Below are 5,000 nucleotides of genomic sequence, written 5' to 3' on the forward strand. Positions count from 1 at the left end.
CCCGGTCGGAGGTCCTCGGCGCTCCGGGGGTAGACCTGTTGTCCCCGGCCGGCCTCGGAGCCCCGGGGGTAGACCTGTTAGCCGCGGCCGGCCCTTACCTCCGGCGGCCCCGGGGCAGACCTGCTGTCCCCGGCCGGAGGTCCTCGGAGCTCCGGGGGTAGACCTGTTGGCCGCGGCCCGGGCCCTTACCTCGGGGGGCCGGGCAGACCTGCTGTTCCCGGTCGGAGGTCCTCGGACCTGTTGTCCCCGGCTGGCCTTCGCCTACGGCCGCCTCGCCCGTGGGTAGACCTGCTGTCCCCGGCCGGAGGTCCTCGGCGCTCCGGGGGTAGACCTGTTGTCCCCGGCCGGCCTCGGAGCCCCGGGGGTAGACCTGTTGGCCGCGGCCGGCCCTTACCTCCGGCGGCCCCGGGGCAGACCTGCTGTCCCCGGCCGGAGGTCCTCGGAGCTCCGGGGGTAGACCTGTTGGCCGCGGCCCGGGCCCTTACCTCGGGGGGCCGGGCAGACCTGCTGTTCCCGGTCGGAGGTCCTCGGACCTGTTGTCCCCGGCTGGCCTTCGCCTACGGCCGCCTCGCCCGTGGGTAGACCTGCTGTCCCCGGCCGGAGGTCCTCGGCGCTCCGGGGGTAGACCTGTTGGCCGCGGCCGGCCTCGGAGTTCCGGGGTAGACCTGTTGTCCCCGGCTGGCCTTAGCCGACAGCCGCCTCGCCCGTGGGTAGACCTGCTGTCCCCGGTCGGCCTCCGCCCCCTGGCGGCCGAGCCCTCTGGCGTGCGCTTGGCTGAGGAGCCGTCCTCGATCGGACGCGCAGCACCCCCGCGGCCCGGGCCCGCGAGCCCGTGCGAGGCGGGCGGCCCGCACGACCGGCAGGCTCGTGCCCGCTCCAGGGGGCGCGCGCAGCGGCTCGCACGCGCCCTTTCCTCCCGAAAGCCGGGAGGCGAAGGCGGCCGACTTTCGCCGCCAGCCGGACGCACGCCCGCCCCCCCCCCCCCCCACCTCCCCCCCCCCCCCCCCCCACCCCCGCAGACAGCCTGCCCGCCTCCCGCTGCCCCGACCGAAAGGGAAGGAGAGAGCCTTTGGGCGCCGGCGGCACTGCCGCCGCCCCCGTGGCCCGAGCGACGGCGGCCCGGCTCCCGGCTCGATTGCCGCATCGCTCGCTCCCTTCGGCCGCTCTCCCCGCTGCCGTCCTGCCGCGGGCTGGGCCGGGGCCAGGGGTGAGCGGGAGGGAAGGAAGGAACGCCATCAAACCAAAAGGCTCGGCGAGAGACGAACAGAAAGTTTCCCGGAGAAAGGGACGGTGCGCTAGGCATCCCGCCACCGCCCGCCCGCCCCGCCCCGCCTCTGCAGCAGGCTCTCGCCCTGCTGGCCGAACCTCCCGGCTGCCTCGGTGTCGGCCGGCTCCTCGCCCGCCCGCCCGCCCGCCCGCCGCTGCCGCTGCCGCTGCCGCTGCCGCTGCCGCTGCCGCTGCCGCTGTGCAAACAGGCCGATGGGAGCCCGGGGTGGGGGGGGAGAGGGCTTGAAAAGTCTGAAGGTGGCGCCAGGGCGTCTGAGGGGGGGAGGGCGGGGCGGCCCCAACCGTCATTGGGCGGAGGCCGGGAAAGTCTGCAGGCGGCAGCAGGGAGTCTGGGGGGGAGGGGGGGTGAGGGCGGGGCGGCCCCAACCGTCATTGGGCGGAGGCGAGGAAAGTCTGCAGGCGGCAGCAGGGAGTCTGAGGGGGGCAGGGCGGGGCGGCCCCCCAACCGTCGTGGCTGGCCGGGGGGGCGGCCGCGACAGGCAGGGCAGGGACCAGGGCAGGGACCAGGGCAGGCGCGGGGACGGGGACGGGGACGGGGACGGGGAGAGAGGGCACGCGAGAGGGCGCGTGCCTATGGGCGGGGGGGGGCGGTGTGGTGCTCTGAGAGAGCGGCATCGGGATGTGAGTGCGTGGAGCGGGTGTGTGTCCCCGTGTCTGTCTGTCGCTCTCTGTGCGGACAAGGGCCGGCGGCTTCGTGGTGCCGGCCACGGGCGCCTCGCCACCGAGCCCCCGCGGCCCCCCAGAGCCACGCCGAGTGCTGAAGACCTCTGCGGACCGTGAAAGAACCCGTCCGAAAGCGGCCGCCCGTGTGCCGGCGGCGGCTGCCCCGCCGCCGCCGCCGCCGCCGCCGCCTCCTCTCCCGGTGGGCGGGGCGGGGCGGGTCGAGCCGAGTCGCGGCGTGGGGGGGGCGGGCAGAAACCCAAGAAAAGCCAAAACCAAACCAAACAAACGACAAAAGAAAAAAACAAACAGACGGAAAAAAACAAAACAAACAAAACCCCACCAAACCAACCCCGGGGGGGGGAACCAAAACCAAACCCAACAATAAAAGCCCCCCAAAGAAACACCAAAAAAAGCCCCCACCAGCCCACCAACCGAACCACAAGCCACAAGCCCCACGCCCACTCCCCCCCCAAAAAGCCCCGAGATCTAGCATCAAACAAAAGCAAAGCAAAGCAAAGCAAAGCAAAGCAAAGCAAGGCAAGGCAAAGCAAAGGAAAAACAACAACAACAATACCAACCAGAAAACCCCCCACACACAAAACCCCCCCCCAAGAAAAAAATCCAAAAGAGAAAAAGCCCCAACCAAACAAAACCAAACAAAACCAAACAAAACCAAACCCAACCAAAAAAAAAAAAAAAAAACCCAAAAAAAAAAAAAAAAAAAAAAAACAAAAACAAAAACAAAAACAACCAACAAAACCCAAAACCAAAAACCACCCCCACAACGCCCACCAAAAAAAAAAAAGCCTCCAAAAACCCCAAAACCTCGAAAATATGAATTGGTCTTAGAAATGGGGGGGGGGGGGGGGGGGGGGGGGGCGGGGAAGGGGGCTTCATTGAGTGGGACAGGGCTGATAGAGCCGTCCGGCTCCGGGGCGTTACGAGGCCGTGAGCTGCCCCCGGCTGTGCAGGCTTGGCGGGGTCAGCGAGGCGCCCGAACCCCGGGCGGCGAGCGGAGAACAACAGGTCTACCCTAGCTCTGCAAGGACACCAGGTCTACCCCCGGCTTCGGGAGGGGACACCAGGTCTACCCCGGCTTCGGGAGGGCAGCCAACAGGTCTACCCCGGCTTCGGGAGGGCAGCCAACAGGTCTACCCCGGCTTCGGGGAGCCAACAGGTCTACCCCGGCTCCGGGAGGGGACACCAGGTCTACCCCGGTTCCGGGAGGGCAGCCAACAGGTCTACCCCGGCTTCGGGAGGGGACACCAGGTCTACCCCGGCTTCGGGGAGCCAACAGGTCTACCCCGGCTTCGGGAGGGGACACCAGGTCTACCCCGTCTTCGGGAAGGGAGCCAACAGGTCTACCCCCGGCTTCGGGAGGGGCCACCAGGTACTACCCCGGCTTCGGGAGGGGACAACAGGTCTACCCCCGGCTTCGGGAGGGGCCACCAGGTACTACCCCGGCTTCGGGAGGGGACAACAGGTCTACCCCGGCTTCGGGAGGGGACACCAGGTCTACCCCGTCTTCGGGAAGGGAGCCAACAGGTCTACCCCCGGCTTCGGGAGGGGACACCAGGTCTACCCCGGCTTCGGGAACGGACACCAGGTCTATCCCGGCGCCGGAGAGGACGCCAGGTCTACCCCGGCTCCCCGGGAGACACCAGGTCTACCCCGGCTCCGCGCCCGCCCAGGCTCGGCGCGGTCCCCGGGCGGCGGGCGCTGACGGATGACAACAGGTCTACCTCGTTCCGAAGGGACTTAGTCACATTTCGGCCGGCGCCGGGTAGACCTGTTGTCTCAGCCGGCTCCGGAAGTTCACCAAGGGGTCGCTGTTTTCGGCCGCCTCCCGCTACGTCATGCTAGGAGGCGGCCTGCGGCGGCGCTCCTTCCCGGTCGATTTTCATCGGTCCTCTTGGAGGCGCCGGCGGCCTTGGACTTATCTGTCCGTACTATGGGAGCGAGGTGACGGGCCGCGTCCCCGCAGGCAGGGTTCTCCGCGCCTGTGTCCGATGGCGGTGGGCTGGATTGGCCGCGCGTGCCGGTGGCGCCAGGGTTGGAGAGCACGCCGCCTAACCGAGGAACGAGTCGCGTGGCTTTGTTCCCGGTTCCGTCCGTGGTTGCCCCAGCGAGGTTTGGCGCAGTGTGGAGGGCCCCGAGGGAGAGAGATGTGGTGCGACCGATCGTGGGGCGCGAGAGAGACGTGTGTGGAGCCCGAAAGGGGCCGGTCCCCGCGGAGCCGAGAGAGAAGAGACCGAGGGCGAGCCGGGGGAAAGGGGCCGGTCCCCGCGGAGCCGAGAGAGAAGAGACCGAGGGCGAGCCGGGGGAAAGGGGCCGGTCCCCGCGGAGCCGAGAGAGAAGAGACCGAGGGCGAGCCGGGGGAAAGGGGCCGGTCCCCGCGGAGCCGAGAGAGAGAGTCGAAAAGCCGTGTGAGAGCCCCTCGCTGGCCGAGGTGAGGTGGAGAAAAGCCGTGAGCGTGTCCTGCTCCGGCCCGGCCCGGTGGCGGGCGAGGCGGCGGCGCCTCGTCCCTTGTGTGTGGCTCGGCCTTAAGCCGGGGCCCCGCTCGGCGGGCGCTTTTTAATTTTTTTCTATTTTGTTTTATTTCCCCCCCCCGGCAGTCGGAGGGTGGACGCGGCTGGGGTTTTTCCTGGCCCTTGCTCCAAGAGCCCCGAGGATGGCCCGCTCGGCCGAGGTGGCGGCGTCCCGTCCCCCGCTCCCGACCTGTTTGCCAGCGTGTCCTCCGTGTCGGAAGGGCGGCGGGGGACGCGCAGTGGGACGCGCGGCCTGGCCTCGGCCTGCTGCGTCGCTTGAGGGGCTCGGCGACGGCAGTCGCCCGATGAGCCGGGGTGGCGCCACCGCCGTCCCCGGCCTGTGGTTTTTTTTTTTTTTTTTTTTTTTTTTTTGTTTCGGCGTTGTCCCCCTTCCTCGGCCTTAAGCCGGGGACCCGCGTAGCGGGCGGATTTTTCCAGGGGCAGAGGCCGGCCGCGGTGGCCGGCCTTGCCCTAGCACGGACCCGGAGCCCGACAGAGAGCCCCCCGGCATGTCGAGGGCGA

This window comes from Passer domesticus, unplaced genomic scaffold, assembly GCF_036417665.1.
Source record: "Passer domesticus isolate bPasDom1 unplaced genomic scaffold, bPasDom1.hap1 HAP1_SCAFFOLD_232, whole genome shotgun sequence".
NCBI classification, from domain to species: domain Eukaryota; kingdom Metazoa; phylum Chordata; class Aves; order Passeriformes; family Passeridae; genus Passer; species Passer domesticus.